Here is a 22,546-nt window from a genome sequence, read left to right as displayed (position 1 = left end):
ACGTTGTACCATAGCCCCCCACCCTTACTCAGTCTAATAGCCTCGATCCTGGTAGGGCCATGTTTTCCTCTAGATGAATATACTATCCACCCAGAGTACTAGCAAGCGCAACCTTCCAGTGTGCATTGTATCATTGTACTAAGGTGGCCTGGAGCTTAAACCACCTCTTCGAACAACACTACACTTGATCTTAGCCAAAAGGCCGAGAAGCGATAACCAGAATTGGTTTGGGCCTCGAGTGGCACCCTGGCCTATGCCGGACACATCTTAGGGAGAGAGAGCGAGAGGGAGACAAACCCACGCCTACACAAGACATTTTGTCACCCAAGCCAACCCTTGAAAAGGCTGCTTTGCAGAGCCAAAACAAGAAGAATGGTGCGTTTTGCAGCCGCCGCCCACTGCAATGAATCTGAATAACTCCTCCTTTAGGGCGCAAGCAACTCCCCTCCCCCTTGCAGTCTTTCCAATTCACGATACAAAAAGACGGACAGGACAGGTTGCCTGACTTTCCGTCACTGCCACCCTTTGCCATCCTTACCCGTAGAAAGCCCTTTCATCATCCCCAAACCCTAATCTTTTCCCTTTCCTTCCCAGCCCCCAAACCCTGCCCTCTGTACCTTTCTCACCACCCGCTTCCCTTCTCCTGTCATCCCCCTACCACCCGGGAAAAAAAGAGATTGCCCCCTCCTTCCACTAGCCCACCCTCCCACCCAAAGAACAACTTCTTCTGCGCAGCTTGTTTTCTAGGCAGCAGCGCTATTGTGATGTCATCGGGGGGCATTGTGACAAGCCGCCAGTGTTCCGTCTCTTCATGTTGTGCACAGTTCAAACGGAAAATACATCAACAGGCAGACTACAGAAAAGCTTACTATCAAAGGTTAGAGGGGGGCTTTCTCAGAGGGCTTTTTACAGTTTTTCTATTCCCAATTAGCCGTTTAAGTGTACTTATTGAAAGTAGTAATTCTTTCATAGGCCGCCCTTTCTTAGTATTTGACGTTCCTTATATTGCGGTATGAGGCTTCGCAGTAGGTTGCAAACATTCATCACCCATGACTGTCCCCAATTGAGCTCAGAAGCTCAATGTCTATCATGACCTCTCTTTTAGAATGTCCAAGAGCAAGCAAACTATTCCTCCAGGAGAGGGCGCCAACAGACTACTAAAGAGATCATCATTACTCAAAGAAAACCCCAAAAACCAATGCATGATAGGAATAAACAGGTAACTTTCTTTGGAGTGGAAGCGGAGAGATCGCACCAGATGCCAATTCTAGATGTTATCACACCTGTGGTCACTGCAGCAGCAGGTGAATCCACTTTGTCCAAAAGGGATCTATTCCATTCAATTGCAAATGATCTAGATAAGACAGAGAACTGCAGCACGGGGACATAGCCGAGTTGGTCAGGTTGAGTGGTGATGAGTTTGCTATTTGGATGAATAAAGAAAGTCAAAAGTGTGAAAGATAAAAAACAAAAGGAGGAAGTGTGAAAAGTGAATGGGCCAAATTGAGGTGCATATGAAGACGTATGCTTTCTTCCAATTCATTAAATCGGGCTAATATGAATCAGGTGAATTGAGTTCTGCTTTTGGAAACTGGGTTAAGAAGGGGTGCACCGTTCCTGGAGGTACTGCAATACCAGGTCAATGCGTGGAGTGGACAGAGCAAGCTCTTTTTCCATCTCCCTGTTCTAAAAATCCATTTAATATATGGTCCCCAGATAGGGGACGTATCAGATATTAAACTGATAAGAACAGATACTACACTTGATCTTAGCCAAAAGGCCGAGAAGCGATAACCAGAATTGGTTTGGGCCTCGAGTGGCACCCTGGCCTATGCCGGACACATCTTAGGGAGAGAGAGCGAGAGGGAGACAAACCCACGCCTACACAAGACATTTTGTCACCCAAGCCAACCCTTGAAAAGGCTGCTTTGCAGAGCCAAAACAAGAAGAATGGTGCGTTTTGCAGCCGCCGCCCACTGCAATGAATCTGAATAACTCCTCCTTTAGGGCGCAAGCAACTCCCCTCCCCCTTGCAGTCTTTCCAATTCACGATACAAAAAGACGGACAGGACAGGTTGCCTGACTTTCCGTCACTGCCACCCTTTGCCATCCTTACCCGTAGAAAGCCCTTTCATCATCCCCAAACCCTAATCTTTTCCCTTTCCTTCCCAGCCCCCAAACCCTGCCCTCTGTACCTTTCTCACCACCCGCTTCCCTTCTCCTGTCATCCCCCTACCACCCGGGAAAAAAAGAGATTGCCCCCTCCTTCCACTAGCCCACCCTCCCACCCAAAGAACAACTTCTTCTGCGCAGCTTGTTTTCTAGGCAGCAGCGCTATTGTGATGTCATCGGGGGGCATTGTGACAAGCCGCCAGTGTTCCGTCTCTTCATGTTGTGCACAGTTCAAACGGAAAATACATCAACAGGCAGACTACAGAAAAGCTTACTATCAAAGGTTAGAGGGGGGCTTTCTCAGAGGGCTTTTTACAGTTTTTCTATTCCCAATTAGCCGTTTAAGTGTACTTATTGAAAGTAGTAATTCTTTCATAGGCCGCCCTTTCTTAGTATTTGACGTTCCTTATATTGCGGTATGAGGCTTCGCAGTAGGTTGCAAACATTCATCACCCATGACTGTCCCCAATTGAGCTCAGAAGCTCAATGTCTATCATGACCTCTCTTTTAGAATGTCCAAGAGCAAGCAAACTATTCCTCCAGGAGAGGGCGCCAACAGACTACTAAAGAGATCATCATTACTCAAAGAAAACCCCAAAAACCAATGCATGATAGGAATAAACAGGTAACTTTCTTTGGAGTGGAAGCGGAGAGATCGCACCAGATGCCAATTCTAGATGTTATCACACCTGTGGTCACTGCAGCAGCAGGTGAATCCACTTTGTCCAAAAGGGATCTATTCCATTCAATTGCAAATGATCTAGATAAGACAGAGAACTGCAGCACGGGGACATAGCCGAGTTGGTCAGGTTGAGTGGTGATGAGTTTGCTATTTGGATGAATAAAGAAAGTCAAAAGTGTGAAAGATAAAAAACAAAAGGAGGAAGTGTGAAAAGTGAATGGGCCAAATTGAGGTGCATATGAAGACGTATGCTTTCTTCCAATTCATTAAATCGGGCTAATATGAATCAGGTGAATTGAGTTCTGCTTTTGGAAACTGGGTTAAGAAGGGGTGCACCGTTCCTGGAGGTACTGCAATACCAGGTCAATGCGTGGAGTGGACAGAGCAAGCTCTTTTTCCATCTCCCTGTTCTAAAAATCCATTTAATATATGGTCCCCAGATAGGGGACGTATCAGATATTAAACTGATAAGAACAGATACTACACTTGATCTTAGCCAAAAGGCCGAGAAGCGATAACCAGAATTGGTTTGGGCCTCGAGTGGCACCCTGGCCTATGCCGGACACATCTTAGGGAGAGAGAGCGAGAGGGAGACAAACCCACGCCTACACAAGACATTTTGTCACCCAAGCCAACCCTTGAAAAGGCTGCTTTGCAGAGCCAAAACAAGAAGAATGGTGCGTTTTGCAGCCGCCGCCCACTGCAATGAATCTGAATAACTCCTCCTTTAGGGCGCAAGCAACTCCCCTCCCCCTTGCAGTCTTTCCAATTCACGATACAAAAAGACGGACAGGACAGGTTGCCTGACTTTCCGTCACTGCCACCCTTTGCCATCCTTACCCGTAGAAAGCCCTTTCATCATCCCCAAACCCTAATCTTTTCCCTTTCCTTCCCAGCCCCCAAACCCTGCCCTCTGTACCTTTCTCACCACCCGCTTCCCTTCTCCTGTCATCCCCCTACCACCCGGGAAAAAAAGAGATTGCCCCCTCCTTCCACTAGCCCACCCTCCCACCCAAAGAACAACTTCTTCTGCGCAGCTTGTTTTCTAGGCAGCAGCGCTATTGTGATGTCATCGGGGGGCATTGTGACAAGCCGCCAGTGTTCCGTCTCTTCATGTTGTGCACAGTTCAAACGGAAAATACATCAACAGGCAGACTACAGAAAAGCTTACTATCAAAGGTTAGAGGGGGGCTTTCTCAGAGGGCTTTTTACAGTTTTTCTATTCCCAATTAGCCGTTTAAGTGTACTTATTGAAAGTAGTAATTCTTTCATAGGCCGCCCTTTCTTAGTATTTGACGTTCCTTATATTGCGGTATGAGGCTTCGCAGTAGGTTGCAAACATTCATCACCCATGACTGTCCCCAATTGAGCTCAGAAGCTCAATGTCTATCATGACCTCTCTTTTAGAATGTCCAAGAGCAAGCAAACTATTCCTCCAGGAGAGGGCGCCAACAGACTACTAAAGAGATCATCATTACTCAAAGAAAACCCCAAAAACCAATGCATGATAGGAATAAACAGGTAACTTTCTTTGGAGTGGAAGCGGAGAGATCGCACCAGATGCCAATTCTAGATGTTATCACACCTGTGGTCACTGCAGCAGCAGGTGAATCCACTTTGTCCAAAAGGGATCTATTCCATTCAATTGCAAATGATCTAGATAAGACAGAGAACTGCAGCACGGGGACATAGCCGAGTTGGTCAGGTTGAGTGGTGATGAGTTTGCTATTTGGATGAATAAAGAAAGTCAAAAGTGTGAAAGATAAAAAACAAAAGGAGGAAGTGTGAAAAGTGAATGGGCCAAATTGAGGTGCATATGAAGACGTATGCTTTCTTCCAATTCATTAAATCGGGCTAATATGAATCAGGTGAATTGAGTTCTGCTTTTGGAAACTGGGTTAAGAAGGGGTGCACCGTTCCTGGAGGTACTGCAATACCAGGTCAATGCGTGGAGTGGACAGAGCAAGCTCTTTTTCCATCTCCCTGTTCTAAAAATCCATTTAATATATGGTCCCCAGATAGGGGACGTATCAGATATTAAACTGATAAGAACAGATACTACACTTGATCTTAGCCAAAAGGCCGAGAAGCGATAACCAGAATTGGTTTGGGCCTCGAGTGGCACCCTGGCCTATGCCGGACACATCTTAGGGAGAGAGAGCGAGAGGGAGACAAACCCACGCCTACACAAGACATTTTGTCACCCAAGCCAACCCTTGAAAAGGCTGCTTTGCAGAGCCAAAACAAGAAGAATGGTGCGTTTTGCAGCCGCCGCCCACTGCAATGAATCTGAATAACTCCTCCTTTAGGGCGCAAGCAACTCCCCTCCCCCTTGCAGTCTTTCCAATTCACGATACAAAAAGACGGACAGGACAGGTTGCCTGACTTTCCGTCACTGCCACCCTTTGCCATCCTTACCCGTAGAAAGCCCTTTCATCATCCCCAAACCCTAATCTTTTCCCTTTCCTTCCCAGCCCCCAAACCCTGCCCTCTGTACCTTTCTCACCACCCGCTTCCCTTCTCCTGTCATCCCCCTACCACCCGGGAAAAAAAGAGATTGCCCCCTCCTTCCACTAGCCCACCCTCCCACCCAAAGAACAACTTCTTCTGCGCAGCTTGTTTTCTAGGCAGCAGCGCTATTGTGATGTCATCGGGGGGCATTGTGACAAGCCGCCAGTGTTCCGTCTCTTCATGTTGTGCACAGTTCAAACGGAAAATACATCAACAGGCAGACTACAGAAAAGCTTACTATCAAAGGTTAGAGGGGGGCTTTCTCAGAGGGCTTTTTACAGTTTTTCTATTCCCAATTAGCCGTTTAAGTGTACTTATTGAAAGTAGTAATTCTTTCATAGGCCGCCCTTTCTTAGTATTTGACGTTCCTTATATTGCGGTATGAGGCTTCGCAGTAGGTTGCAAACATTCATCACCCATGACTGTCCCCAATTGAGCTCAGAAGCTCAATGTCTATCATGACCTCTCTTTTAGAATGTCCAAGAGCAAGCAAACTATTCCTCCAGGAGAGGGCGCCAACAGACTACTAAAGAGATCATCATTACTCAAAGAAAACCCCAAAAACCAATGCATGATAGGAATAAACAGGTAACTTTCTTTGGAGTGGAAGCGGAGAGATCGCACCAGATGCCAATTCTAGATGTTATCACACCTGTGGTCACTGCAGCAGCAGGTGAATCCACTTTGTCCAAAAGGGATCTATTCCATTCAATTGCAAATGATCTAGATAAGACAGAGAACTGCAGCACGGGGACATAGCCGAGTTGGTCAGGTTGAGTGGTGATGAGTTTGCTATTTGGATGAATAAAGAAAGTCAAAAGTGTGAAAGATAAAAAACAAAAGGAGGAAGTGTGAAAAGTGAATGGGCCAAATTGAGGTGCATATGAAGACGTATGCTTTCTTCCAATTCATTAAATCGGGCTAATATGAATCAGGTGAATTGAGTTCTGCTTTTGGAAACTGGGTTAAGAAGGGGTGCACCGTTCCTGGAGGTACTGCAATACCAGGTCAATGCGTGGAGTGGACAGAGCAAGCTCTTTTTCCATCTCCCTGTTCTAAAAATCCATTTAATATATGGTCCCCAGATAGGGGACGTATCAGATATTAAACTGATAAGAACAGATTTTGATTTAATGAAGCTTTCCAAAGCACCGCAAAAATGCATGACCGAAGTCACACCAAAAACAGTGCAAAGGCTAGGATTCGTGTGGACCCCTCCGTGAGAAGAGGATCCCCAAAAATCAACCCCGTCCCTCCGAGCCAGAAGGCCACAGCGAGGGTCAGGGATCTTCGGTGCTCCCCCAAGCCGAAGCCTGGTTGAGCCTTGTTGTTGCTCCCAGCGTCCACCGAGGCATCTTACCCAAGTGGAGTAGGGAGCTACTAGTCGTTGGTTTCGCAGCCGAGACTGCCCGGACCGTCAACCGGTGTTGGTTTCTCAGCCCAAGGCTGACCGGACCTCCAACCGGGTGTTGGTTTCTCAGCCCAAGGCTGACCGGACCTCCAACCGGGTGTTGGTTTCTCAGCCCAAGGCTAACCGGACCTCCAACCGGGTGTTGGTTTCTCAGCCAAAGCTGACCCGGACCTCCAACCGGGTGTTGGTTTCTCAGCCCAAAGCTGACCGGACCTCCGACCGGGATTATAAAAATTTCCCTTCTTAGCCAGAAGGCCGGGATAGGGCAATATGCTTGGAAAGTATGAATAGGCAAGGCGCGGCGTGCGACAGAGTCTGAGGCTTACCAGGGTCCCAACCTAGCAAGTTCAGACTCCCTCCAGGGTGTCCATTCCTGGGGCACATTGCACCATAACCCCCACACTTACTCAGTCTAATAGCCTCGATCCTGGTAGGGCCATGGTTTCCTCTAGATGGATATACTATCCTCCCAAAGTACTAACAAGCGCAACCTTCCAGTGTGCATTGCATCATTGTACTAAGGTGGCCGGAGCCTTAAACCACCTTTTCGAACGATACTACACTTGATCTTAGCCAAAAGGCCGAGAAGCGATAACCAGAATTGGTTTGGGCCTCGAGTGGCACCCTGGCCTATGCCGGACACATCTTAGGGAGAGAGAGCGAGAGGGAGACAAACCCACGCCTACACAAGACATTTTGTCACCCAAGCCAACCCTTGAAAAGGCTGCTTTGCAGAGCCAAAACAAGAAGAATGGTGCGTTTTGCAGCCGCCGCCCACTGCAATGAATCTGAATAACTCCTCCTTTAGGGCGCAAGCAACTCCCCTCCCCCTTGCAGTCTTTCCAATTCACGATACAAAAAGACGGACAGGACAGGTTGCCTGACTTTCCGTCACTGCCACCCTTTGCCATCCTTACCCGTAGAAAGCCCTTTCATCATCCCCAAACCCTAATCTTTTCCCTTTCCTTCCCAGCCCCCAAACCCTGCCCTCTGTACCTTTCTCACCACCCGCTTCCCTTCTCCTGTCATCCCCCTACCACCCGGGAAAAAAAGAGATTGCCCCCTCCTTCCACTAGCCCACCCTCCCACCCAAAGAACAACTTCTTCTGCGCAGCTTGTTTTCTAGGCAGCAGCGCTATTGTGATGTCATCGGGGGGCATTGTGACAAGCCGCCAGTGTTCCGTCTCTTCATGTTGTGCACAGTTCAAACGGAAAATACATCAACAGGCAGACTACAGAAAAGCTTACTATCAAAGGTTAGAGGGGGGCTTTCTCAGAGGGCTTTTTACAGTTTTTCTATTCCCAATTAGCCGTTTAAGTGTACTTATTGAAAGTAGTAATTCTTTCATAGGCCGCCCTTTCTTAGTATTTGACGTTCCTTATATTGCGGTATGAGGCTTCGCAGTAGGTTGCAAACATTCATCACCCATGACTGTCCCCAATTGAGCTCAGAAGCTCAATGTCTATCATGACCTCTCTTTTAGAATGTCCAAGAGCAAGCAAACTATTCCTCCAGGAGAGGGCGCCAACAGACTACTAAAGAGATCATCATTACTCAAAGAAAACCCCAAAAACCAATGCATGATAGGAATAAACAGGTAACTTTCTTTGGAGTGGAAGCGGAGAGATCGCACCAGATGCCAATTCTAGATGTTATCACACCTGTGGTCACTGCAGCAGCAGGTGAATCCACTTTGTCCAAAAGGGATCTATTCCATTCAATTGCAAATGATCTAGATAAGACAGAGAACTGCAGCACGGGGACATAGCCGAGTTGGTCAGGTTGAGTGGTGATGAGTTTGCTATTTGGATGAATAAAGAAAGTCAAAAGTGTGAAAGATAAAAAACAAAAGGAGGAAGTGTGAAAAGTGAATGGGCCAAATTGAGGTGCATATGAAGACGTATGCTTTCTTCCAATTCATTAAATCGGGCTAATATGAATCAGGTGAATTGAGTTCTGCTTTTGGAAACTGGGTTAAGAAGGGGTGCACCGTTCCTGGAGGTACTGCAATACCAGGTCAATGCGTGGAGTGGACAGAGCAAGCTCTTTTTCCATCTCCCTGTTCTAAAAATCCATTTAATATATGGTCCCCAGATAGGGGACGTATCAGATATTAAACTGATAAGAACAGATACTACACTTGATCTTAGCCAAAAGGCCGAGAAGCGATAACCAGAATTGGTTTGGGCCTCGAGTGGCACCCTGGCCTATGCCGGACACATCTTAGGGAGAGAGAGCGAGAGGGAGACAAACCCACGCCTACACAAGACATTTTGTCACCCAAGCCAACCCTTGAAAAGGCTGCTTTGCAGAGCCAAAACAAGAAGAATGGTGCGTTTTGCAGCCGCCGCCCACTGCAATGAATCTGAATAACTCCTCCTTTAGGGCGCAAGCAACTCCCCTCCCCCTTGCAGTCTTTCCAATTCACGATACAAAAAGACGGACAGGACAGGTTGCCTGACTTTCCGTCACTGCCACCCTTTGCCATCCTTACCCGTAGAAAGCCCTTTCATCATCCCCAAACCCTAATCTTTTCCCTTGCCTTCCCAGCCCCCAAACCCTGCCCTCTGTACCTTTCTCACCACCCGCTTCCCTTCTCCTGTCATCCCCCTACCACCCGGGAAAAAAAGAGATTGCCCCCTCCTTCCACTAGCCCACCCTCCCACCCAAAGAACAACTTCTTCTGCGCAGCTTGTTTTCTAGGCAGCAGCGCTATTGTGATGTCATCGGGGGGCATTGTGACAAGCCGCCAGTGTTCCGTCTCTTCATGTTGTGCACAGTTCAAACGGAAAATACATCAACAGGCAGACTACAGAAAAGCTTACTATCAAAGGTTAGAGGGGGGCTTTCTCAGAGGGCTTTTTACAGTTTTTCTATTCCCAATTAGCCGTTTAAGTGTACTTATTGAAAGTAGTAATTCTTTCATAGGCCGCCCTTTCTTAGTATTTGACGTTCCTTATATTGCGGTATGAGGCTTCGCAGTAGGTTGCAAACATTCATCACCCATGACTGTCCCCAATTGAGCTCAGAAGCTCAATGTCTATCATGACCTCTCTTTTAGAATGTCCAAGAGCAAGCAAACTATTCCTCCAGGAGAGGGCGCCAACAGACTACTAAAGAGATCATCATTACTCAAAGAAAACCCCAAAAACCAATGCATGATAGGAATAAACAGGTAACTTTCTTTGGAGTGGAAGCGGAGAGATCGCACCAGATGCCAATTCTAGATGTTATCACACCTGTGGTCACTGCAGCAGCAGGTGAATCCACTTTGTCCAAAAGGGATCTATTCCATTCAATTGCAAATGATCTAGATAAGACAGAGAACTGCAGCACGGGGACATAGCCGAGTTGGTCAGGTTGAGTGGTGATGAGTTTGCTATTTGGATGAATAAAGAAAGTCAAAAGTGTGAAAGATAAAAAACAAAAGGAGGAAGTGTGAAAAGTGAATGGGCCAAATTGAGGTGCATATGAAGACGTATGCTTTCTTCCAATTCATTAAATCGGGCTAATATGAATCAGGTGAATTGAGTTCTGCTTTTGGAAACTGGGTTAAGAAGGGGTGCACCGTTCCTGGAGGTACTGCAATACCAGGTCAATGCGTGGAGTGGACAGAGCAAGCTCTTTTTCCATCTCCCTGTTCTAAAAATCCATTTAATATATGGTCCCCAGATAGGGGACGTATCAGATATTAAACTGATAAGAACAGATACTACACTTGATCTTAGCCAAAAGGCCGAGAAGCGATAACCAGAATTGGTTTGGGCCTCGAGTGGCACCCTGGCCTATGCCGGACACATCTTAGGGAGAGAGAGCGAGAGGGAGACAAACCCACGCCTACACAAGACATTTTGTCACCCAAGCCAACCCTTGAAAAGGCTGCTTTGCAGAGCCAAAACAAGAAGAATGGTGCGTTTTGCAGCCGCCGCCCACTGCAATGAATCTGAATAACTCCTCCTTTAGGGCGCAAGCAACTCCCCTCCCCCTTGCAGTCTTTCCAATTCACGATACAAAAAGACGGACAGGACAGGTTGCCTGACTTTCCGTCACTGCCACCCTTTGCCATCCTTACCCGTAGAAAGCCCTTTCATCATCCCCAAACCCTAATCTTTTCCCTTTCCTTCCCAGCCCCCAAACCCTGCCCTCTGTACCTTTCTCACCACCCGCTTCCCTTCTCCTGTCATCCCCCTACCACCCGGGAAAAAAAGAGATTGCCCCCTCCTTCCACTAGCCCACCCTCCCACCCAAAGAACAACTTCTTCTGCGCAGCTTGTTTTCTAGGCAGCAGCGCTATTGTGATGTCATCGGGGGGCATTGTGACAAGCCGCCAGTGTTCCGTCTCTTCATGTTGTGCACAGTTCAAACGGAAAATACATCAACAGGCAGACTACAGAAAAGCTTACTATCAAAGGTTAGAGGGGGGCTTTCTCAGAGGGCTTTTTACAGTTTTTCTATTCCCAATTAGCCGTTTAAGTGTACTTATTGAAAGTAGTAATTCTTTCATAGGCCGCCCTTTCTTAGTATTTGACGTTCCTTATATTGCGGTATGAGGCTTCGCAGTAGGTTGCAAACATTCATCACCCATGACTGTCCCCAATTGAGCTCAGAAGCTCAATGTCTATCATGACCTCTCTTTTAGAATGTCCAAGAGCAAGCAAACTATTCCTCCAGGAGAGGGCGCCAACAGACTACTAAAGAGATCATCATTACTCAAAGAAAACCCCAAAAACCAATGCATGATAGGAATAAACAGGTAACTTTCTTTGGAGTGGAAGCGGAGAGATCGCACCAGATGCCAATTCTAGATGTTATCACACCTGTGGTCACTGCAGCAGCAGGTGAATCCACTTTGTCCAAAAGGGATCTATTCCATTCAATTGCAAATGATCTAGATAAGACAGAGAACTGCAGCACGGGGACATAGCCGAGTTGGTCAGGTTGAGTGGTGATGAGTTTGCTATTTGGATGAATAAAGAAAGTCAAAAGTGTGAAAGATAAAAAACAAAAGGAGGAAGTGTGAAAAGTGAATGGGCCAAATTGAGGTGCATATGAAGACGTATGCTTTCTTCCAATTCATTAAATCGGGCTAATATGAATCAGGTGAATTGAGTTCTGCTTTTGGAAACTGGGTTAAGAAGGGGTGCACCGTTCCTGGAGGTACTGCAATACCAGGTCAATGCGTGGAGTGGACAGAGCAAGCTCTTTTTCCATCTCCCTGTTCTAAAAATCCATTTAATATATGGTCCCCAGATAGGGGACGTATCAGATATTAAACTGATAAGAACAGATACTACACTTGATCTTAGCCAAAAGGCCGAGAAGCGATAACCAGAATTGGTTTGGGCCTCGAGTGGCACCCTGGCCTATGCCGGACACATCTTAGGGAGAGAGAGCGAGAGGGAGACAAACCCACGCCTACACAAGACATTTTGTCACCCAAGCCAACCCTTGAAAAGGCTGCTTTGCAGAGCCAAAACAAGAAGAATGGTGCGTTTTGCAGCCGCCGCCCACTGCAATGAATCTGAATAACTCCTCCTTTAGGGCGCAAGCAACTCCCCTCCCCCTTGCAGTCTTTCCAATTCACGATACAAAAAGACGGACAGGACAGGTTGCCTGACTTTCCGTCACTGCCACCCTTTGCCATCCTTACCCGTAGAAAGCCCTTTCATCATCCCCAAACCCTAATCTTTTCCCTTTCCTTCCCAGCCCCCAAACCCTGCCCTCTGTACCTTTCTCACCACCCGCTTCCCTTCTCCTGTCATCCCCCTACCACCCGGGAAAAAAAGAGATTGCCCCCTCCTTCCACTAGCCCACCCTCCCACCCAAAGAACAACTTCTTCTGCGCAGCTTGTTTTCTAGGCAGCAGCGCTATTGTGATGTCATCGGGGGGCATTGTGACAAGCCGCCAGTGTTCCGTCTCTTCATGTTGTGCACAGTTCAAACGGAAAATACATCAACAGGCAGACTACAGAAAAGCTTACTATCAAAGGTTAGAGGGGGGCTTTCTCAGAGGGCTTTTTACAGTTTTTCTATTCCCAATTAGCCGTTTAAGTGTACTTATTGAAAGTAGTAATTCTTTCATAGGCCGCCCTTTCTTAGTATTTGACGTTCCTTATATTGCGGTATGAGGCTTCGCAGTAGGTTGCAAACATTCATCACCCATGACTGTCCCCAATTGAGCTCAGAAGCTCAATGTCTATCATGACCTCTCTTTTAGAATGTCCAAGAGCAAGCAAACTATTCCTCCAGGAGAGGGCGCCAACAGACTACTAAAGAGATCATCATTACTCAAAGAAAACCCCAAAAACCAATGCATGATAGGAATAAACAGGTAACTTTCTTTGGAGTGGAAGCGGAGAGATCGCACCAGATGCCAATTCTAGATGTTATCACACCTGTGGTCACTGCAGCAGCAGGTGAATCCACTTTGTCCAAAAGGGATCTATTCCATTCAATTGCAAATGATCTAGATAAGACAGAGAACTGCAGCACGGGGACATAGCCGAGTTGGTCAGGTTGAGTGGTGATGAGTTTGCTATTTGGATGAATAAAGAAAGTCAAAAGTGTGAAAGATAAAAAACAAAAGGAGGAAGTGTGAAAAGTGAATGGGCCAAATTGAGGTGCATATGAAGACGTATGCTTTCTTCCAATTCATTAAATCGGGCTAATATGAATCAGGTGAATTGAGTTCTGCTTTTGGAAACTGGGTTAAGAAGGGGTGCACCGTTCCTGGAGGTACTGCAATACCAGGTCAATGCGTGGAGTGGACAGAGCAAGCTCTTTTTCCATCTCCCTGTTCTAAAAATCCATTTAATATATGGTCCCCAGATAGGGGACGTATCAGATATTAAACTGATAAGAACAGATACTACACTTGATCTTAGCCAAAAGGCCGAGAAGCGATAACCAGAATTGGTTTGGGCCTCGAGTGGCACCCTGGCCTATGCCGGACACATCTTAGGGAGAGAGAGCGAGAGGGAGACAAACCCACGCCTACACAAGACATTTTGTCACCCAAGCCAACCCTTGAAAAGGCTGCTTTGCAGAGCCAAAACAAGAAGAATGGTGCGTTTTGCAGCCGCCGCCCACTGCAATGAATCTGAATAACTCCTCCTTTAGGGCGCAAGCAACTCCCCTCCCCCTTGCAGTCTTTCCAATTCACGATACAAAAAGACGGACAGGACAGGTTGCCTGACTTTCCGTCACTGCCACCCTTTGCCATCCTTACCCGTAGAAAGCCCTTTCATCATCCCCAAACCCTAATCTTTTCCCTTTCCTTCCCAGCCCCCAAACCCTGCCCTCTGTACCTTTCTCACCACCCGCTTCCCTTCTCCTGTCATCCCCCTACCACCCGGGAAAAAAAGAGATTGCCCCCTCCTTCCACTAGCCCACCCTCCCACCCAAAGAACAACTTCTTCTGCGCAGCTTGTTTTCTAGGCAGCAGCGCTATTGTGATGTCATCGGGGGGCATTGTGACAAGCCGCCAGTGTTCCGTCTCTTCATGTTGTGCACAGTTCAAACGGAAAATACATCAACAGGCAGACTACAGAAAAGCTTACTATCAAAGGTTAGAGGGGGGCTTTCTCAGAGGGCTTTTTACAGTTTTTCTATTCCCAATTAGCCGTTTAAGTGTACTTATTGAAAGTAGTAATTCTTTCATAGGCCGCCCTTTCTTAGTATTTGACGTTCCTTATATTGCGGTATGAGGCTTCGCAGTAGGTTGCAAACATTCATCACCCATGACTGTCCCCAATTGAGCTCAGAAGCTCAATGTCTATCATGACCTCTCTTTTAGAATGTCCAAGAGCAAGCAAACTATTCCTCCAGGAGAGGGCGCCAACAGACTACTAAAGAGATCATCATTACTCAAAGAAAACCCCAAAAACCAATGCATGATAGGAATAAACAGGTAACTTTCTTTGGAGTGGAAGCGGAGAGATCGCACCAGATGCCAATTCTAGATGTTATCACACCTGTGGTCACTGCAGCAGCAGGTGAATCCACTTTGTCCAAAAGGGATCTATTCCATTCAATTGCAAATGATCTAGATAAGACAGAGAACTGCAGCACGGGGACATAGCCGAGTTGGTCAGGTTGAGTGGTGATGAGTTTGCTATTTGGATGAATAAAGAAAGTCAAAAGTGTGAAAGATAAAAAACAAAAGGAGGAAGTGTGAAAAGTGAATGGGCCAAATTGAGGTGCATATGAAGACGTATGCTTTCTTCCAATTCATTAAATCGGGCTAATATGAATCAGGTGAATTGAGTTCTGCTTTTGGAAACTGGGTTAAGAAGGGGTGCACCGTTCCTGGAGGTACTGCAATACCAGGTCAATGCGTGGAGTGGACAGAGCAAGCTCTTTTTCCATCTCCCTGTTCTAAAAATCCATTTAATATATGGTCCCCAGATAGGGGACGTATCAGATATTAAACTGATAAGAACAGATACTACACTTGATCTTAGCCAAAAGGCCGAGAAGCGATAACCAGAATTGGTTTGGGCCTCGAGTGGCACCCTGGCCTATGCCGGACACATCTTAGGGAGAGAGAGCGAGAGGGAGACAAACCCACGCCTACACAAGACATTTTGTCACCCAAGCCAACCCTTGAAAAGGCTGCTTTGCAGAGCCAAAACAAGAAGAATGGTGCGTTTTGCAGCCGCCGCCCACTGCAATGAATCTGAATAACTCCTCCTTTAGGGCGCAAGCAACTCCCCTCCCCCTTGCAGTCTTTCCAATTCACGATACAAAAAGACGGACAGGACAGGTTGCCTGACTTTCCGTCACTGCCACCCTTTGCCATCCTTACCCGTAGAAAGCCCTTTCATCATCCCCAAACCCTAATCTTTTCCCTTTCCTTCCCAGCCCCCAAACCCTGCCCTCTGTACCTTTCTCACCACCCGCTTCCCTTCTCCTGTCATCCCCCTACCACCCGGGAAAAAAAGAGATTGCCCCCTCCTTCCACTAGCCCACCCTCCCACCCAAAGAACAACTTCTTCTGCGCAGCTTGTTTTCTAGGCAGCAGCGCTATTGTGATGTCATCGGGGGGCATTGTGACAAGCCGCCAGTGTTCCGTCTCTTCATGTTGTGCACAGTTCAAACGGAAAATACATCAACAGGCAGACTACAGAAAAGCTTACTATCAAAGGTTAGAGGGGGGCTTTCTCAGAGGGCTTTTTACAGTTTTTCTATTCCCAATTAGCCGTTTAAGTGTACTTATTGAAAGTAGTAATTCTTTCATAGGCCGCCCTTTCTTAGTATTTGACGTTCCTTATATTGCGGTATGAGGCTTCGCAGTAGGTTGCAAACATTCATCACCCATGACTGTCCCCAATTGAGCTCAGAAGCTCAATGTCTATCATGACCTCTCTTTTAGAATGTCCAAGAGCAAGCAAACTATTCCTCCAGGAGAGGGCGCCAACAGACTACTAAAGAGATCATCATTACTCAAAGAAAACCCCAAAAACCAATGCATGATAGGAATAAACAGGTAACTTTCTTTGGAGTGGAAGCGGAGAGATCGCACCAGATGCCAATTCTAGATGTTATCACACCTGTGGTCACTGCAGCAGCAGGTGAATCCACTTTGTCCAAAAGGGATCTATTCCATTCAATTGCAAATGATCTAGATAAGACAGAGAACTGCAGCACGGGGACATAGCCGAGTTGGTCAGGTTGAGTGGTGATGAGTTTGCTATTTGGATGAATAAAGAAAGTCAAAAGTGTGAAAGATAAAAAACAAAAGGAGGAAGTGTGAAAAGTGAATGGGCCAAATTGAGGTGCATATGAAGACGTATGCTTTCTTCCAATTCATTAAATCGGGCTAATATGAATCAGGTGAATTGAGTTCTGCTTTTGGAAACTGGGTTAAGAAGGGGTGCACCGTTCCTGGAGGTACTGCAATACCAGGTCAATGCGTGGAGTGGACAGAGCAAGCTCTTTTTCCATCTCCCTGTTCTAAAAATCCATTTAATATATGGTCCCCAGATAGGGGACGTATCAGATATTAAACTGATAAGAACAGATACTACACTTGATCTTAGCCAAAAGGCCGAGAAGCGATAACCAGAATTGGTTTGGGCCTCGAGTGGCACCCTGGCCTATGCCGGACACATCTTAGGGAGAGAGAGCGAGAGGGAGACAAACCCACGCCTACACAAGACATTTTGTCACCCAAGCCAACCCTTGAAAAGGCTGCTTTGCAGAGCCAAAACAAGAAGAATGGTGCGTTTTGCAGCCGCCGCCCACTGCAATGAATCTGAATAACTCCTCCTTTAGGGCGCAAGCAACTCCCCTCCCCCTTGCAGTCTTTCCAATTCACGATACAAAAAGACGGACAGGACAGGTTGCCTGACTTTCCGTCACTGCCACCCTTTGCCATCCTTACCCGTAGAAAGCCCTTTCATCATCCCCAAACCCTAATCTTTTCCCTTTCCTTCCCAGCCCCCAAACCCTGCCCTCTGTACCTTTCTCACCACCCGCTTCCCTTCTCCTGTCATCCCCCTACCACCCGGGAAAAAAAGAGATTGCCCCCTCCTTCCACTAGCCCACCCTCCCACCCAAAGAACAACTTCTTCTGCGCAGCTTGTTTTCTAGGCAGCAGCGCTATTGTGATGTCATCGGGGGGCATTGTGACAAGCCGCCAGTGTTCCGTCTCTTCATGTTGTGCACAGTTCAAACGGAAAATACATCAACAGGCAGACTACAGAAAAGCTTACTATCAAAGGTTAGAGGGGGGCTTTCTCAGAGGGCTTTTTACAGTTTTTCTATTCCCAATTAGCCGTTTAAGTGTACTTATTGAAAGTAGTAATTCTTTCATAGGCCGCCCTTTCTTAGTATTTGACGTTCCTTATATTGCGGTATGAGGCTTCGCAGTAGGTTGCAAACATTCATCACCCATGACTGTCCCCAATTGAGCTCAGAAGCTCAATGTCTATCATGACCTCTCTTTTAGAATGTCCAAGAGCAAGCAAACTATTCCTCCAGGAGAGGGCGCCAACAGACTACTAAAGAGATCATCATTACTCAAAGAAAACCCCAAAAACCAATGCATGATAGGAATAAACAGGTAACTTTCTTTGGAGTGGAAGCGGAGAGATCGCACCAGATGCCAATTCTAGATGTTATCACACCTGTGGTCACTGCAGCAGCAGGTGAATCCACTTTGTCCAAAAGGGATCTATTCCATTCAATTGCAAATGATCTAGATAAGACAGAGAACTGCAGCACGGGGACATAGCCGAGTTGGTCAGGTTGAGTGGTGATGAGTTTGCTATTTGGATGAATAAAGAAAGTCAAAAGTGTGAAAGATAAAAAACAAAAGGAGGAAGTGTGAAAAGTGAATGGGCCAAATTGAGGTGCATATGAAGACGTATGCTTTCTTCCAATTCATTAAATCGGGCTAATATGAATCAGGTGAATTGAGTTCTGCTTTTGGAAACTGGGTTAAGAAGGGGTGCACCGTTCCTGGAGGTACTGCAATACCAGGTCAATGCGTGGAGTGGACAGAGCAAGCTCTTTTTCCATCTCCCTGTTCTAAAAATCCATTTAATATATGGTCCCCAGATAGGGGACGTATCAGATATTAAACTGATAAGAACAGATACTACACTTGATCTTAGCCAAAAGGCCGAGAAGCGATAACCAGAATTGGTTTGGGCCTCGAGTGGCACCCTGGCCTATGCCGGACACATCTTAGGGAGAGAGAGCGAGAGGGAGACAAACCCACGCCTACACAAGACATTTTGTCACCCAAGCCAACCCTTGAAAAGGCTGCTTTGCAGAGCCAAAACAAGAAGAATGGTGCGTTTTGCAGCCGCCGCCCACTGCAATGAATCTGAATAACTCCTCCTTTAGGGCGCAAGCAACTCCCCTCCCCCTTGCAGTCTTTCCAATTCACGATACAAAAAGACGGACAGGACAGGTTGCCTGACTTTCCGTCACTGCCACCCTTTGCCATCCTTACCCGTAGAAAGCCCTTTCATCATCCCCAAACCCTAATCTTTTCCCTTTCCTTCCCAGCCCCCCAAACCCTGCCCTCTGTACCTTTCTCACCACCCGCTTCCCTTCTCCTGTCATCCCCCTACCACCCGGGAAAAAAAGAGATTGCCCCCTCCTTCCACTAGCCCACCCTCCCACCCAAAGAACAACTTCTTCTGCGCAGCTTGTTTTCTAGGCAGCAGCGCTATTGTGATGTCATCGGGGGGCATTGTGACAAGCCGCCAGTGTTCCGTCTCTTCATGTTGTGCACAGTTCAAACGGAAAATACATCAACAGGCAGACTACAGAAAAGCTTACTATCAAAGGTTAGAGGGGGGCTTTCTCAGAGGGCTTTTTACAGTTTTTCTATTCCCAATTAGCCGTTTAAGTGTACTTATTGAAAGTAGTAATTCTTTCATAGGCCGCCCTTTCTTAGTATTTGACGTTCCTTATATTGCGGTATGAGGCTTCGCAGTAGGTTGCAAACATTCATCACCCATGACTGTCCCCAATTGAGCTCAGAAGCTCAATGTCTATCATGACCTCTCTTTTAGAATGTCCAAGAGCAAGCAAACTATTCCTCCAGGAGAGGGCGCCAACAGACTACTAAAGAGATCATCATTACTCAAAGAAAACCCCAAAAACCAATGCATGATAGGAATAAACAGGTAACTTTCTTTGGAGTGGAAGCGGAGAGATCGCACCAGATGCCAATTCTAGATGTTATCACACCTGTGGTCACTGCAGCAGCAGGTGAATCCACTTTGTCCAAAAGGGATCTATTCCATTCAATTGCAAATGATCTAGATAAGACAGAGAACTGCAGCACGGGGACATAGCCGAGTTGGTCAGGTTGAGTGGTGATGAGTTTGCTATTTGGATGAATAAAGAAAGTCAAAAGTGTGAAAGATAAAAAACAAAAGGAGGAAGTGTGAAAAGTGAATGGGCCAAATTGAGGTGCATATGAAGACGTATGCTTTCTTCCAATTCATTAAATCGGGCTAATATGAATCAGGTGAATTGAGTTCTGCTTTTGGAAACTGGGTTAAGAAGGGGTGCACCGTTCCTGGAGGTACTGCAATACCAGGTCAATGCGTGGAGTGGACAGAGCAAGCTCTTTTTCCATCTCCCTGTTCTAAAATCCATTTAATATATGGTCCCCAGATAGGGGACGTATCAGATATTAAACTGATAAGAACAGATACTACACTTGATCTTAGCCAAAAGGCCGAGAAGCGATAACCAGAATTGGTTTGGGCCTCGAGTGGCACCCTGGCCTATGCCGGACACATCTTAGGGAGAGAGAGCGAGAGGGAGACAAACCCACGCCTACACAAGACATTTTGTCACCCAAGCCAACCCTTGAAAAGGCTGCTTTGCAGAGCCAAAACAAGAAGAATGGTGCGTTTTGCAGCCGCCGCCCACTGCAATGAATCTGAATAACTCCTCCTTTAGGGCGCAAGCAACTCCCCTCCCCCTTGCAGTCTTTCCAATTCACGATACAAAAAGACGGACAGGACAGGTTGCCTGACTTTCCGTCACTGCCACCCTTTGCCATCCTTACCCGTAGAAAGCCCTTTCATCATCCCCAAACCCTAATCTTTTCCCTTTCCTTCCCAGCCCCCAAACCCTGCCCTCTGTACCTTTCTCACCACCCGCTTCCCTTCTCCTGTCATCCCCCTACCACCCGGAAAAAAAGAGATTGCCCCCTCCTTCCACTAGCCCACCCTCCCACCCAAAGAACAACTTCTTCTGCGCAGCTTGTTTTCTAGGCAGCAGCGCTATTGTGATGTCATCGGGGGGCATTGTGACAAGCCGCCAGTGTTCCGTCTCTTCATGTTGTGCACAGTTCAAACGGAAAATACATCAACAGGCAGACTACAGAAAAGCTTACTATCAAAGGTTAGAGGGGGGCTTTCTCAGAGGGCTTTTTACAGTTTTTCTATTCCCAATTAGCCGTTTAAGTGTACTTATTGAAAGTAGTAATTCTTTCATAGGCCGCCCTTTCTTAGTATTTGACGTTCCTTATATTGCGGTATGAGGCTTCGCAGTAGGTTGCAAACATTCATCACCCATGACTGTCCCCAATTGAGCTCAGAAGCTCAATGTCTATCATGACCTCTCTTTTAGAATGTCCAAGAGCAAGCAAACTATTCCTCCAGGAGAGGGCGCCAACAGACTACTAAAGAGATCATCATTACTCAAAGAAAACCCCAAAAACCAATGCATGATAGGAATAAACAGGTAACTTTCTTTGGAGTGGAAGCGGAGAGATCGCACCAGATGCCAATTCTAGATGTTATCACACCTGTGGTCACTGCAGCAGCAGGTGAATCCACTTTGTCCAAAAGGGATCTATTCCATTCAATTGCAAATGATCTAGATAAGACAGAGAACTGCAGCACGGGGACATAGCCGAGTTGGTCAGGTTGAGTGGTGATGAGTTTGCTATTTGGATGAATAAAGAAAGTCAAAAGTGTGAAAGATAAAAAACAAAAGGAGGAAGTGTGAAAAGTGAATGGGCCAAATTGAGGTGCATATGAAGACGTATGCTTTCTTCCAATTCATTAAATCGGGCTAATATGAATCAGGTGAATTGAGTTCTGCTTTTGGAAACTGGGTTAAGAAGGGGTGCACCGTTCCTGGAGGTACTGCAATACCAGGTCAATGCGTGGAGTGGACAGAGCAAGCTCTTTTTCCATCTCCCTGTTCTAAAAATCCATTTAATATATGGTCCCCAGATAGGGGACGTATCAGATATTAAACTGATAAGAACAGATACTACACTTGATCTTAGCCAAAAGGCCGAGAAGCGATAACCAGAATTGGTTTGGGCCTCGAGTGGCACCCTGGCCTATGCCGGACACATCTTAGGGAGAGAGAGCGAGAGGGAGACAAACCCACGCCTACACAAGACATTTTGTCACCCAAGCCAACCCTTGAAAAGGCTGCTTTGCAGAGCCAAAACAAGAAGAATGGTGCGTTTTGCAGCCGCCGCCCACTGCAATGAATCTGAATAACTCCTCCTTTAGGGCGCAAGCAACTCCCCTCCCCCTTGCAGTCTTTCCAATTCACGATACAAAAAGACGGACAGGACAGGTTGCCTGACTTTCCGTCACTGCCACCCTTTGCCATCCTTACCCGTAGAAAGCCCTTTCATCATCCCCAAACCCTAATCTTTTCCCTTTCCTTCCCAGCCCCCAAACCCTGCCCTCTGTACCTTTCTCACCACCCGCTTCCCTTCTCCTGTCATCCCCCTACCACCCGGGAAAAAAAGAGATTGCCCCCTCCTTCCACTAGCCCACCCTCCCACCCAAAGAACAACTTCTTCTGCGCAGCTTGTTTTCTAGGCAGCAGCGCTATTGTGATGTCATCGGGGGGGCATTGTGACAAGCCGCCAGTGTTCCGTCTCTTCATGTTGTGCACAGTTCAAACGGAAAATACATCAACAGGCAGACTACAGAAAAGCTTACTATCAAAGGTTAGAGGGGGGCTTTCTCAGAGGGCTTTTTACAGTTTTTCTATTCCCAATTAGCCGTTTAAGTGTACTTATTGAAAGTAGTAATTCTTTCATAGGCCGCCCTTTCTTAGTATTTGACGTTCCTTATATTGCGGTATGAGGCTTCGCAGTAGGTTGCAAACATTCATCACCCATGACTGTCCCCAATTGAGCTCAGAAGCTCAATGTCTATCATGACCTCTCTTTTAGAATGTCCAAGAGCAAGCAAACTATTCCTCCAGGAGAGGGCGCCAACAGACTACTAAAGAGATCATCATTACTCAAAGAAAACCC

The 22,546-nt window shown here is 46.8% G+C and overlaps 13 non-coding genes and 1 pseudogene across 13 annotated transcripts; all 14 read right to left on the bottom strand.

Annotated features, from left to right (window-relative positions):
* Nucleotides 1-1,601: 1,601 nt before the first annotated feature.
* On the bottom strand, nucleotides 1,602-1,792 carry LOC142270807 (U2 spliceosomal RNA). The gene has a single exon (XR_012736025.1). It is a non-coding gene; the product is annotated as a U2 spliceosomal RNA (small nuclear RNA).
* Nucleotides 1,793-3,179: 1,387 nt separating this feature from the next.
* On the bottom strand, nucleotides 3,180-3,370 carry LOC142270806 (U2 spliceosomal RNA). The gene has a single exon (XR_012736024.1). It is a non-coding gene; the product is annotated as a U2 spliceosomal RNA (small nuclear RNA).
* Nucleotides 3,371-4,757: 1,387 nt separating this feature from the next.
* Nucleotides 4,758-4,948, bottom strand: LOC142270805 (U2 spliceosomal RNA). Its single transcript, XR_012736023.1, has one exon. It is a non-coding gene; the product is annotated as a U2 spliceosomal RNA (small nuclear RNA).
* A 1,387-nt stretch (nucleotides 4,949-6,335) lies between these two features.
* LOC142270854 (U2 spliceosomal RNA) lies at nucleotides 6,336-6,530 on the bottom strand. The gene has a single exon (XR_012736066.1). It is a non-coding gene; the product is annotated as a U2 spliceosomal RNA (small nuclear RNA).
* Nucleotides 6,531-7,227: 697 nt separating this feature from the next.
* Nucleotides 7,228-7,369, bottom strand: LOC142270801 (U2 spliceosomal RNA; annotated as a pseudogene).
* Nucleotides 7,370-8,756: 1,387 nt separating this feature from the next.
* On the bottom strand, nucleotides 8,757-8,947 carry LOC142270804 (U2 spliceosomal RNA). The gene has a single exon (XR_012736022.1). It is a non-coding gene; the product is annotated as a U2 spliceosomal RNA (small nuclear RNA).
* A 1,387-nt stretch (nucleotides 8,948-10,334) lies between these two features.
* Nucleotides 10,335-10,525, bottom strand: LOC142270803 (U2 spliceosomal RNA). Its single transcript, XR_012736021.1, has one exon. It is a non-coding gene; the product is annotated as a U2 spliceosomal RNA (small nuclear RNA).
* A 1,387-nt stretch (nucleotides 10,526-11,912) lies between these two features.
* On the bottom strand, nucleotides 11,913-12,103 carry LOC142270802 (U2 spliceosomal RNA). Its single transcript, XR_012736020.1, has one exon. It is a non-coding gene; the product is annotated as a U2 spliceosomal RNA (small nuclear RNA).
* A 1,387-nt stretch (nucleotides 12,104-13,490) lies between these two features.
* Nucleotides 13,491-13,681, bottom strand: LOC142270849 (U2 spliceosomal RNA). Its single transcript, XR_012736063.1, has one exon. It is a non-coding gene; the product is annotated as a U2 spliceosomal RNA (small nuclear RNA).
* A 1,387-nt stretch (nucleotides 13,682-15,068) lies between these two features.
* LOC142270837 (U2 spliceosomal RNA) lies at nucleotides 15,069-15,259 on the bottom strand. Its single transcript, XR_012736052.1, has one exon. It is a non-coding gene; the product is annotated as a U2 spliceosomal RNA (small nuclear RNA).
* Nucleotides 15,260-16,646: 1,387 nt separating this feature from the next.
* Nucleotides 16,647-16,837, bottom strand: LOC142270825 (U2 spliceosomal RNA). Its single transcript, XR_012736041.1, has one exon. It is a non-coding gene; the product is annotated as a U2 spliceosomal RNA (small nuclear RNA).
* Nucleotides 16,838-18,224: 1,387 nt separating this feature from the next.
* On the bottom strand, nucleotides 18,225-18,415 carry LOC142270813 (U2 spliceosomal RNA). The gene has a single exon (XR_012736030.1). It is a non-coding gene; the product is annotated as a U2 spliceosomal RNA (small nuclear RNA).
* A 1,388-nt stretch (nucleotides 18,416-19,803) lies between these two features.
* Nucleotides 19,804-19,993, bottom strand: LOC142270850 (U2 spliceosomal RNA). The gene has a single exon (XR_012736064.1). It is a non-coding gene; the product is annotated as a U2 spliceosomal RNA (small nuclear RNA).
* A 1,386-nt stretch (nucleotides 19,994-21,379) lies between these two features.
* On the bottom strand, nucleotides 21,380-21,570 carry LOC142270796 (U2 spliceosomal RNA). The gene has a single exon (XR_012736018.1). It is a non-coding gene; the product is annotated as a U2 spliceosomal RNA (small nuclear RNA).
* Nucleotides 21,571-22,546: the final 976 nt, after the last annotated feature.

Source organism: Anomaloglossus baeobatrachus, unplaced genomic scaffold (genome assembly GCF_048569485.1).
Source record: "Anomaloglossus baeobatrachus isolate aAnoBae1 unplaced genomic scaffold, aAnoBae1.hap1 Scaffold_3322, whole genome shotgun sequence".
NCBI classification, from domain to species: domain Eukaryota; kingdom Metazoa; phylum Chordata; class Amphibia; order Anura; family Aromobatidae; genus Anomaloglossus; species Anomaloglossus baeobatrachus.
This window is presented reverse-complemented; position numbering and strand designations above follow the sequence as displayed.